We start from the raw sequence: 13,978 nt of genomic DNA on the forward strand, positions 1-13,978 counted from the left end.
ACAACATCTAAACCATTAATTTACAACATTTATCCTGTTATTTTATACAATTATGCCATTAATTTCTAACATTTAAACTATTAATTTCTAACATTTAAACTATTAATTTCTAACATTTAAGCCATTAATTTCTAACATTTAAACTAGTAATTTATAACATTTAAGCCATTAATTTACAAAATTTAAGCTATTAATTTACAACATCTAAGCCATTAATTTACAACATTTAAGCTATTAATTTACAACATCTAAGCCATTAATTTACAACATTTAAACTGTTATTTTATACATTTATGCTATTAATTTATAACATTTAAGCTATTAATTTACAACATTTAAACTGTTATTTTATACATTTAAGCCACTAATTCCTAACATTTAAACTATTAATTTATAACATTTAAGCCATTAATTTGTAACTCTTAAACTGTTATTTTATACATTTAGCTATTAATTTATAACATTTAAACTAATAATTTATATCATCTGAGCCATTAATTTGTAACATTTAAGCCATTAATGTAAAACAATTACTCCATTAATTCTTAACAGTTATACCAATAATTTATAACCACATTCTCCCATTAATTCAAAGCAATTATGCTCCTAATTTATAACAGTTGCACCATTAATCGGAAACAACTCTACATTCATTGATTGAAATCAATACCATCAATTCGTAGTGAGTGAATTAATGATTTATTTTGTTATATTTTATTAACGAAAGCTTTCAAGTCCCTGAAGTGCTATTTCATTTCTATATAGCATTATTTTTTAATTTTAAATGCAGTATTAATTTCTCATTTCACTGTTTCGTATAAAAGCAGTGGTAACACAGAGTGTAATTTTAAGATGTAATTTTCCATGTCTGCTCAAAACCAAGGAAACAACACCATATTCATGGGATCAAGGACGCAAGTGCAATTTAACCGAAGGCAACCGCACCTTATCTGTAGCTGCACATGAGTCAGAGGACATTTCAAATCATGTTGTTGTTTTGCCTCGGAGTATCAAGACCATTAGATTACAAGTAATGTAAGAACAAATAAACTCCGGGCAAAACAATTTCGCCGTTACAATGTCGCTTTATTATAAAATAATTTTACATCTCTGCTTCCAATGCTTAAAAACTGTTTATGTAAATGGGACCCGAGCGTAGTTACCTCCTCGTGGTGGGTCCCGGTAATTGGTATCGTTTCCCAAATAATAATACACCAAGTACTGTTTTGAATATTAGTATTAGTATTTGAGAAACGATATCAAGCTAAAAACTACTTCAATATAGTCTGGTCTTGATCATCCAAAATAGTTTTGGAGATCTAGACCGGACTAAGACCCCCCCGCGGGGGCGCCGTGGGACATCGTGGGACACCGTGGGACATCGCGGGACACCGTGGGATGCGAGCGTCTTAGCCTTAATTAATCATAAGGCAGATACCTATGTTAAGTGCATTGTGAGCTCATTCTGTACAAAAACACTTATCTATCTTGGAACGAAAAATAAAAATCTCGTCTCTCGTGATCCCCTCGCTTGCCACACTGGAAAAATTGTTCCCGCGATTTATCGGTTCGCGGTCGCTCAGTTCTTTCAAACCGTAGCGTGACGTACTCGCTCGCGCGTATTCCGGGTACGTGCGGGTCAACGTGCACTGGACAACTCTTTGGATTCGTAAGTCGCCCCAAGCACACCTATGTCTTGATGACTACTCGACGACTGCTCGTCGTTTGCCTCGAATCACGGGAGTTGTCATCGCACTGGTGATGCCTGCGATCCGCAATACTGTCCGATTGGTACTTCGGTACTCGGGCAGAGACCTGCATTTCACGTCCTCCGTAATCCTGTTCAAGTGACGAACCCGCGGGGGTGGACCCCACTGTTCAGTTGGGGCCTTGCCTTTGTAATCCTGTTCAGCGGTCCCTCCCCGGGCCTTCATTTGTTCAGTTGGAGTGTGTTAAATGGCAGGCCTATTTGCTAGATCGCTAGTATCATCGGTCGGTGCCATCGACCGTGATAAGATCCAGACGACGTGACAGGAATCGGGCGAAGGTCAATGCTTGGGCTTTCCGCTGAACCTTAGGGTTATCCGGTGCACGGGGGTACGTTATGTAGGTTTGTTAGTTCTTTCGAGAGATCGTGATTTCGTTCGTTCCGGGCGCGCTGCGGTTTTTCTTTCATCGTCTGATTGTTGGGGCTCCTTTTCCGTAGTAGCCTCATATTGTGTCTTTCGTTCCAAGTTAGACAAATGTGTCTTTGATACCGAATGCGGCCAGTAGGGTTGCGAATTATTGTACTGATCGATGTAATCGTTGCGTGGGAGATAGATGGTGTGTTATGTATGTTGTTTTACGTTTGTAAGGATTTATGTAAGCGCTGCGTTCGAGATAGGTGTTTCGCGGTTAGGACACGAAATAACTATCTCTTTACGCAGGCCCATGATCAAGTAGAGTCAGAACTCGACATTCTTACCAATAGGTTGAATGTCGAGACCGATGCATAATGTTGAATCACTCATGGGCGGGTCTCGTGCGTAGTCACCTCCTCGTGGTGAGACCTGGTAATTGGCATCGTTTTTCAAAAATTAATCAGTTGATTAATCTTTGGAAAGCGATACCAAGCCAAGAACTGCGCAACAGTTCAGTTTGGATCGCCAAAGGCCACTAAGAGAATTTTGTTCAAACTAATTGATAGTCGAAAACTGGTATTAAAGAAGTGTGAATTTAGTCTTAGTTTGCAGGAACTATTAAAATGATAAAAATGGATATCGTATTAAATCGGCAAAACAATATCGCCGCTACAATGTTGCTTTATTATAAAATAATTTTACATCTCTGCACCCAATGCTTAAAAACTCTGTATGTAAATGGGACCCGAGCGTAGTTACCTCCTCGTGGTGGGTCCCGGTAATTGGTATCGTTTCCCAAATAATAATACACCAAGTACTATTTTGAATATTAGTATTAGTATTTGAGAAACGATATCAAGCTAAAAACTACTTCAATATAGTCTGGTCGTGATCATCCAAAATAGCTTTGGAGATCTAGACCGGACTAAGACCCCCCCGCGGGGGCGCCGTGGGACATCGTGGGACACCGTGGGACACCGTGGGACATCGCGGGATACCGTGGGATGCGAGCGTTTTAGCCTTAATTAATCATAAGGTAGATACCTATGTTAAGTGCATTGTGAGCTCATTCTGTACAAAAACACTTATCTATCTTGGAACGAAAAATAAAAATCTCGTTTCTCGTGATCCCCTCGCTTACCACACTGGAAAAATTGTTCCCGCGATTTATCGGTTCGCGGTCGCACAGTTCTTTCAAACCGTAGCGTGACGTACTCGCTCGCGCGTATTCCGGGTACGTGCGGGTCAACGTGCACTGGACAACTCTTTGGATTCGTAAGTCGCCCCAAGAACACCTCTGTCTTGGTGACTGCTCGACGACTGCTCGACGTTCGCATCGGATCGCGGGAGTTGTCGTCGCGCCGGTGATGCTAGCAAATCTGTTGGGGATTCGGTCGTGGATCTGCAGTCCTGTCCGATTGGTACTTTGGTACTCGGTCAGGGACCTGCAATTTCACGTCCTCCGTAATTCTGTTCGGGCCCGCGGGAGTGGACCCCACTGTTCAGTTGAGGTCAATGCCTTTGTAATCCTGATCAGCGGTCCCTCCCCGTGTGTGGACCCCACTGTTCAGTTGGGGCCTCTTGCCTTCGTAATCCTGTTCAGCGGTCCATCCCCGGGTTCCACATGTTCAGTTGGAGTGTGTTAAGTTGCCGGCCTATGTGCTGGATCCACGGCTGAATTACCCGTGGATCACTAGCATCATCGGTCGGCGCCATCGACCGCGACTCGTGTAAGTTTCGAACGGCGAAACAGGAATCGAGTTACGGTCAATTCTTGGGCTTTCCGCTGAACCTCGGGGTTATCTCGTGTACGGGGGTACGTCGCGTAGGTTTGTTAGTTCTTTCGAGAGATCGCGATCTCGTTCGTTTCGGGCGCGCCGCGATTTTTTCCCTTATCATCTGATTCATCGGGCATTTTCTTGTTTTCCCATTTTTAAGGGATACTTATTGAGATCACGTTAGAGTTTATAACTTTTCAGTATCTTCAATATCTTACAGTGTCGCAAAAATAGAACGATAACTAGTTTAGTACAGCGACTCGTATGTCCCTTCTGCGAGACACGAAATGGTATATACCGTGTCAGTAGCTACATTTTCTTCCTTTCATTCCAAGTTAGATAAATGTGTGTTTGATACCGAATGATGCCAGTAGGGATGCGAATTATTGTACGATATTTGTACTGATCGATGTAATCGTTGTGTGGGAGATGGATGTTGCGTTACGTAGGCTTTGTTCTACGTTTGTAAAGATTCATGTAAGCGCTGCGTTCGAGATATGTGTTTCGCAGTTAGGCTACGAAACAACTATCTCTTTACGCAGGCCCATGATCAAGTAGAGTCAGAACTCGACATTCTGGCCAATAGGTTGAATGTCGAGACCAATGCATAATGTTGAATAACTCATGGGCGGGTCTCGTGCGTAGTCACCTCCTCGTGGTGAGACCTGGTAATTGGCATGGTTTTCCAAAAATTAATCGGTTGATTAATCTTTGGAAAACGATACCAAGCCAAGAACTACGCAACAGTCCAGTTTGGATCACCAAAAGCTTCTAAGAGAATTCTGTTCAAACTAAGTGATAGTCGAAAACTAGTATTAAAGAAGTGTGAATTTAGTCTTAGTTTGCAGAAACTATTAAAATGATAAAAATGGATATCGTATTAAATCGTTGAAGTTGCCAATTTACGATAAAATTAAGAAATTGTTCAATTTGATTTTGTCATAATGGAAAAACCGTCGTTTGCTGTGTCAAAAGATCGTTACCGTTTGATTAACATCTCGTCACCTTGTCAAGGTATATAAGAAACACGGAAGTCGCGCGCGAGCTCTTTTGTGCCCGAAATTCCGGAGGGTGAACATCGAAGAAGAATTTAAATATAAGGTAAATAAAAGAAAAATCAAATAACAACATTGCAACTAGCAATTTACAACGTCTAAACCATTAATTTACAACACTTAAGCTATAAATTTATAACATTTAAGCAATTAATTTATAACATTTAAGGAATTAATTTATAACGTCTAAACTATTAATTTATAACATTTAAGCTATTAATTTACAACATCTAAACCATTAATTTACAACATTTATCCTGTTATTTTATACAATTATGCCATTAATTTCTAACATTTAAACTATTAATTTCTAACATTTAAACTATTAATTTCTAACATTTAAGCCATTAATTTCTAACATTTAAACTATTAATTTATAACATTTATGCCATTAATTTATAAAATTTAAGCTATTAATTTACAACATCTAAGCCATTAATTTACAACATTTAAACTGTTATTTTATACATTTATGCTATTAATTTATAACATTTAAGCTATTAATTTACAACATTTAAACTGTTATTTTATACATTTAAGCCATTAATTTCTAACATTTAAACTATAAATTTCTAACATTTAAGCCATTAATTTCTAACATTTAAACTATTAATTTGTAACATTTAAGCCATTAATTTGTAACTTTTAAACTGTTATTTTATATATTAATTCATCCCATTAATTCAAAGTAATTATGCTCTTAATTTATAACAGTTGTACCGTTAATCGGATGTAACTCTACATTCTTTGATTTAAATCAATACCATCAATTCGTAGTGAGTGAATTAATGATTTATTTTGTTTTATTTTATTAACGAAATCTATCAGGTCTTTGAAGTACTGTTTTATTACTATATAGCATTATTTTTTAATTTTAAATACAGTACTTAATTTCTCATTTCGCTATTTCGTATAAACCAGTGGTAACACAGAGTGTAATTTTAAGATGTAATTTTCTATGTCTGCTCAAAACCAAGGAAACAACACCATATCCATGGAATCAAGGAAGCAAGTGCAATTTAACCGAAGGCAACAACATCTTATCTGTAGCTGCACATGAGTCAAAGGACATTTCAAATCAGAGTCAGAACTCGACATTCTTGCCAATAGGTTGAATATCGAGAACGATGCATAATGTTAAATAACTCATGGGCGGGTCTCGTGCGTAGTCACCTCCTCGTGGTGAGACCTGGTAATTGGCATCCTTTTCCAAAAATTAATCAGTTGATTAATCTTTGGAAAACGATACCAAGCCAAGAACTACGCAACAGTCCAGTTTGGGTCACCAAAAGCCTCTAAGAGAATTTTGGATGATCTAGACTGGACTGCACCGTGGGACATCGTTGGACACCGTGGGACGACGTTGGTCCAGTATGGATCACCAAAAGCCTCTAAGAGAATTTTGGATGATCTATACTGGACTGCAACGTGGGACATCGTCGGTCCAGTGTGGGTCACCAAATGCCGCGAAAAGAATTTTGGATGACCTACACTGGACTGCAACGTGGGACATCGTCGGTCCAGTGTGGGTCTCCAAATGCCGCGAAAAGAATTTTGGATGATCTACACTGGACTGCAACGTGGGACGCCGTGGGACAACGTTGGACACCGTGGAACATCGTTGGACACCGTTGGACACCGTTGGACACCGTTGGACACCGTGGGACTCCGCGGGACACCGTGGGACACCGTGGGACACCGTTAGACACCGTTGGACACCGTTGGACACCGTTGGACACCGTTGGACACCGTTGGACACCGTTGGACACCGTTGGACACCGTTGGACACCGTTGGACACCGTGGGACACCGTGGGACACCGTGGGACACCGTGGGACACCGTGGGACACCGTGGGACACCGTGGGACACCGTGGGACACCGTGGGACACCGTGGGACACCGTGGGACACCGTGGGACACCGTGGGACACCGTGGGACACCGTGGGACACCGTGGGATATGTCTTGGCTATGTCGAATCCATTCTGAGCTCATTCTGTACAATGATACTTATCTAACTTGGAACGAGATATAAAAATCTATTCTTTTTTTCCACTGAGTCTTGCGGTTATTTTGTGCACAGGAGTGCGTCGCGTGAGTCCATTGATTCTTCTGAAAGATCCCGATGTATGAAATCATTCCCTTATTTCAAACCAATTTTTAACGAATTATCTTATTGTTTCTAATTGAGTTATAACGTCATAAACTTGCAAATTAGTAACAGGTAGATTCAAATACCTCGAAACAAGGTTTCGCGCGCGTTTGCACAGTATTCTTTAAATATATTTAGTGGCGAACTTTTGAATTCTTGCAAATATTTTCCATTATTTAAAACACGCGACTGTAGTGTATTATTGGAATGTATATTTTGTATTCTAATAACGAAAATTCACAGTATATATTCTAATTGCGAACAATATAATTCTTGCAAACGATTGCATTGCATTTACGTTATTCATGAGCATTTGTTTGCTATCGAAAAATATCTCACAATTTTCAACTAAATAATATTTTTCAAACTTGTTCCAATTTCTTAATAATAATTTTTAAGCGTAAAAAAATAGCAGTATTTTCTAAATAAACGTTCGATAGGAAAAAGAAGAAAATTGTCGAAACGAAGTTTCGCTTCTTCCTCGCCCCCCCCCCCACCCGCCCTTAAACAACCACCATTTCCACCACTGGACTTTACACGGTTCCTGCCTGATGTTAGTCTCCCTGATGACATTCGCTGGGATACCGCAGCATCCAGGGTAACGTCCTCTGTTTCTCCGCATCGAACGGTGAGTCGCATGCATTTTTGTTCCTCCGGTCACTCAATCATGTCGTAGGATGAAAGGTCCGAATCGGCACGGGTGACCGGTTGTATTACGTAGAATTTTGTTGCGAGCATAGTGACCGCGGGTATTTTTATACCCGTGAGTAGTAACATTCTTTTTTGAAATTTATTAGTTTAGGATAGGTCTTCTTGCACAGCGCGAGTATAATAATTAGTTTAAATACATACACTTGAGAATATATTCGTGTTATTTATAAATATGCATGTTAACATTCCTTATAAATATTTGCAAATGGCAAATATGTACACGAATATACCTGTTTAACATAAACATACTTGATTTTAAGCAATGAATTAATCGTGACAATATCAAGTCACGTTCGTTTATTTCATTTCGGTTAGAATTTAAAATATGAGTCAAAATTCATTTTTTCCCGTACAAGAATGTGTGAAATTTTACGTGCAAGAAGACACTTCGTGACAGGCAGATTTTTGAATCAAAGCAATAATTTTGAACACTGCTTCTGCACTTTCGAGTATGTGCTTTGATAAAGAGATCGCCTGAGAATATTTCTTTCTTAGTAATATATTTAGAGTCAATTATTCCATTTGATCGAGTCTCAGTCTTTTTCAATTAACCTTTTTGCAATATTAAAGTTTTGTTCTGATTTATTAAATTAATAAAGTAGAGTTACTTAGTTATTATTAAATTAATAAAGTAGATTTAATCAGATACGAAGTAGTAAAATATAAAATCAAAGAACGTTAGTCCGTTAAATAAAAATTACACGAACTAATCATTTCTTTTAGATCAGGATTTTCAGGTTTAACCCTTTCCGTGCCCATTGTCAGGATCTCATTCACGTGCCCAGGTGCTACTTGAATGGGAGAAAGACACTGGGCACGATGATCTAGAATTAAGTAATGTAATAATTTGTCAGCGACTGACGATGCGTTAGTGTACCGTGCACGACGTATTTTCCACGTTATGTGTGTGTGTTGTTAGGCCGTGGAACTGCGTCGCTTTTTTTCATTCGTTAAAACATCAAATATTAAAAATGTCGAAACATATATCGATTCAATTTACGTCTCGATACAATCACAATTTGTGATAATATCGCCCACGCGATTAAGTGTAACCACGCTTTAAATATTGACGTAAATTACAATTATAATTCCAAGTTTACTTACATTTATTTTAACGATATCATTTTCTCAGACGTGTTTTATCACGTTTTACGCAATGGTCACTAGCCTTCGTCAGTCGATTTCAGGAAAACGGTACGTACCTTAGAGTGTGCATGGTGTGTGTTAAGCTCGGGTGTCGGAGGCGTCCCGGGACGTCCTCTCTAGTGTAGGACCTTTGCGCCCGAGCGTTTGTGTGAGAACCGTGGAGCGAGTGTGTTGGTGTGTCTGTTTTGCCATTTTTAAACATAGCGCTAGGTAGGATAGGTAGTATACTTTCTGGTATGTCTGTTAATTATAAGTAGGTAGGGCCGGGCAGGTTGGCACAGTCTCTGGTCGGGTAGGCGCGTTTTCGTGTGACCAACCTGTTTCTGGAAATCTAATTTGAAAAATCGACGGTGAAACTGGCACGAGTAGAGCATGCACTCGTCTCTGGTTTTGCCTTTCGATTTTTCGAATTTCGCGGTCGCGGTCGCGAATGGGTCGAAACGAACGTTTATCGCTCGAGCACGCACATGCGAGTGAGCAACGATCACTGCTGCGATCGTTGGTCAGTCCATGTGCACTTCAATCAGCTTCCGCGGTTTATATTTTTATTTTCAAGTTTTTTTTTTTGTTTGCGATTTAGAAGTCTCGAGCTTAGATGTAAGTTTCAGCGGGCATTGCGCCCGAAGAAAGAAGAGGCTATAAGCCGAAGAGGCCCGGCAAACTGCCACTCAAGAGGGCAACTACTAATGGCTGCCCATCCTCTGGGTCATCCAGAGCATGGGAAGTCATTATTGTTACTACTTTGTCACTATGCTCGATTTTAGTATTTGTAGTAGTAGAAGTAGTAGTAGTTTGCTTTTTGGCCGATGTACATATCGGTCCATCGTCCCATTGGGCAAATCGCGATTTTTCTTATTAGTGTCGCGATAAATTAATTACGGGTTGTATTAGAGTTGCGAAATAACATCGCGGCTTTTAATTAGTGTGGCGAGAAAATGATTACGGTTTGAATTAGAGTTGCGATAAAATGATAATCGCGTTTGCTTTAGAGTTGCGAATTACGATATCGCGATTGTCTTTTGCAATTTTTATTATGAATTTTTATAATTTCTTATAGAACTATACGTATCAGAATTTATCTTGTTTTCTATTGTTTAAAATTACATTATAAAAATGTTAGTTTTCAATTAATTTATTAGTATTGCAAGTAGCAATACCAGAATATTTGAAGTAGCTTTTTCATATAGTAAATAGTAATTTTCATTGAATTCACTGTAAAAATTAGCGTTGCGATAATGAATGATCGCGTTTTGTTAAGTAGAGTTGCGTTTACAAAATGCCCAAACCCTCCGACTGCATTTATCGGACACTGTTCCTGGATCACACGTACAGCTACAAGAACTGTATATGTGTGATCGTCCGTCGGCAACCTCCTAAATGGTTGCACTGCGATATATCGGCCCTCCACTCGCGATTTTTCTTATTAGTGTCGCGACAGATTAATTACGGGTTGAATTAGAGTTGCGAAATAACATCGCGGCTTTCTATTAGTGTCGCGAGAGAATGGTTACGGTTTGAATTAGAATTGCGATAAAATGATAATCGCGTTTGCTTTAAAGTTGCGAATTACGATATCGCGATTGTCTTTTGCCATTTTTATTATGAATTTTTATAATTTCTTATTGAACTATACGTATCAGAATTTATCTTGTTTTCTATTGTTTAAAATTAGATTATAAATATGTTAATTTTTAATTAATTTTATAGTATTGCAAGTAGCAATACCAGAATATTTAAAGTAGCTTTTTTATATAGTAAATAGTAATTTTTATTAAATTCACTATAAGAGTTAGCGTTGCGATATTGTTCCATCGCGAGTTCTGCTTATTTTTCCTTTTAGCGTTGCGATAATAAATGATCGCGTTTTGTTAAGTAGTGTTGCGTTCACAAACTGCCCTAACCCCCCGACTGCAATTGTCGGACACTGTTCCTGGATCACACGTTCAGCTGCAAGAGCTGTGCAAGTGTGATCGTTCATCAGCAACCTCTTAAATGGTTGCACTTCGATCTCTCGCTATTAGTGTTGCGTATTGCTAAAATACGAGTGCGTAGATTTATACTTATTAGTGTTGCGTATCAAATATCGGGAATTTTCAGGCTTAATTTTTTTTTTTTTTTAATGGTAGATTATCGATATTGCAGATATAACGAAGCACTCGTCGCGGTTTGATTTTGAAAATTTTCTGCTTCATAAATATTAGTAGTAAATTAGTGTTGCGAAAAAAGAATATTCAGTTCCACTCTCGGCGTGTTGATCGGGTTTATATAGAGTGGAATACGATTGAATTTTAGTAGCCCTTCTGGCTACTGCTTTGTTTCCTTTTCAGCGTCCCCTATTACCACGTTTATTACTGAAAATACTGCTATAAGACATGTTTCTTGGTCAGCGTTAACGTTACCATAACTGATAAAATAAAAAACTTTATTACGAATGTATATTATATATAGATTTACATATATGAAACTGTGAGCGATTTCATGCACAACAAAGTATTATAATGAAATATCTTAATGTTGCTATGAAGGCTTAAAATATTTTTTAAAATTTAATTCATTGCAATTGGAATCAGCGCTGGTGATTGTTCGTTCTTAGAACCATGACTTTTAACATTTTTTCGATCGCGATATTTTCAATCTTTTAACAGTAATATAGAATTTTATAAATATTCGAATTTCATATTGAATTTTTAATTCAGATTAAATTCAATTACTTAAAATTCTTGTTTCCAACGTAACCCTAGTTTCGATTAAAAAGATACAAATGATTCACTATATTTGCTAAAATTTAATCAATAGTAATTTGATCTATAATTAACCATTATTAGTAGTTTATTTTTCATGTATAAAATGTTCTCGTTTTAAAGATACCTGTTTCTTTCATATACCACATCAAGTAAATGAGTTTGTTTCAAATTTATCAACTAGCAGAAAGTAGATTTCAATTACATACATGAACATTTCATAGCATATTAAATATGTATGCTAGATACCGAAATGATTTTTCTTCCATTGTCTGATTGTTCAGGCTTCTTCCCGTTTCCCCATTTTTAAAAGAAGCATATTGCGGTAACGTTGGAGTATATAACTTTTCGATATTTTCATAAGTTTAGTACAACGAGTCGTATGTCTCTTCTGCAAGATTCTAAATTGTATATGCAGTGTCAATAGTTTCATTTCCATTCTTTCGTTCCAAGTTAGACAAATGAATCATTGATACCGAATGTTGCCAATACGGTTGCGAATTATTGTACAATGCTTGTACTGATGGATGCAATCGTTTTCGCAGATTCATCAGTTGATTAACTTTTGGAAAAACACTACATCGATAAGTACAAACATTGCACAATAATTCGATACTAAGATAAGAACCACGCTAATACAGTCCAGTTTGGATTATGAAAAGACACGAAGAGAATTTTGGATAATCTAAACTGGACTGCAACGTGGGACGCCGTTGGACACCGTAGGACGCCGTTGGACACCGTGGGACGCCGTGGAACACCGTGGGACGCCGTGGAACATCGTGAGACGCCGTGGGACATCGTTGGACACCGTGGGACATCGTTGGACACCGTGGGACATCGTTGGACACCGTGGGACATCGTTGGACACCGTTGGACACCGTTGGACGCCGTGGGACGCCGTTGGACACCGTAGGACGCCGTTGGACACCGTGGGACGCCGTGGAACACCGTGGGACGCCGTGGGACATCGTGAGACGCCGTGGGACATCGTTGGACACCGTGGGACATCGTTGGACACCGTGGGACATCGTTGGACACCGTTGGACGCCGTGGGACATCGTTGGACGACGTTGGACGCCGTGGGACATCGTTGGACGACGTTGGACACCGTTGGACATCGTTGGACATCGTTGGACGTCGTTGGACGTCGTTGGACAACGTTGGACACCGTTGGACGTCGTTGGACGTCGTTGGACAACGTTGGACATCGTTGGACACCGTGGGACACCGTGGGACACCGTGGGACATCGCTGCACACCTTGGGACACCGTGGGATGCGTACGTTTTGTCTCAATTAATTGTAAGGTAGATACCTATGTTAAGTGCATTGTGAGCTCATTCTGTACAACGACATTTATCCCCCTTAGAACGAAAAGAAGAAAAATCTCGTCTCCCTTCACTCGCTTACCACACAGTACTTATTGTACTCGCGATTTATCGGTTCGCGATCACTCAGTTCTTTCAATCCGTAGCGTGACGTACTCGCTCGCGCGTATTCCGCGTACGTGCGGGTCAACGTGCACTGGACAACTCTTTGGATTCGTAAGTCGCCCCAAGGACACCTCTGTCTTGGTGACTGCTCGACGACTGCTCGACGTTCGCATCGTATCGCGGGAGTTGTCGTCGCGCCGGTGATGCCAGCGAATCTGTTGTGGATTCAGTCGTGGATCTGCAGTCCTGTCCGATTGGTACTTTGGTACTCGGTCAGGGACCTGCAATTTCACGTCCTCCGTAATTCTGTTCGGGCCCGCGGGAGTGGACCCCACTGTTCAGTTGAGGTCAATGCCTTCGTAATCCTGTTCAGCGGTCCCTCCCCGTGAGTGGACCCCACTGTTCAGTTGAGGCCTCTTGCCTTCGTAATCCTGTTCAGCGGTCCATCCCCGGGTTCCACATGTTCAGTTGGAGTGTGTTAAGTTGCTGGCCTATGTGCTGGATCCACGGCTGAATTACCAGTGGATCACTGGCATCATCGGTCGGCGCCATCGACCGCGACACGTGTAAGTTTCGAACGGCGAAACAGGAATCGAGTTACGGTCAATTCTTGGGCTTTCCGCTGAACCTCGGGGTTATCTCGTGTACGAGGGTACGTCGCGTAGGTTTGTTAGTTCTTTCGAGAGATCGCGATCTCGTTCGTTTCGGGCGCGCCGCGATTTTTTCCCTTATCATCTGATTCATCGGGCATTTTCTTGTTTTCCCATTTTTAAGGGATACTTATTGAGATCACGTTAGAGTTTATAACTTTTCAGTATCTTCAATATCTTACAGTGTCGCA

This window comes from Bombus bifarius, unplaced genomic scaffold, assembly GCF_011952205.1.
Source record: "Bombus bifarius isolate JDL3187 unplaced genomic scaffold, Bbif_JDL3187 scf7180000007992, whole genome shotgun sequence".
Taxonomy (NCBI): domain Eukaryota; kingdom Metazoa; phylum Arthropoda; class Insecta; order Hymenoptera; family Apidae; genus Bombus; species Bombus bifarius.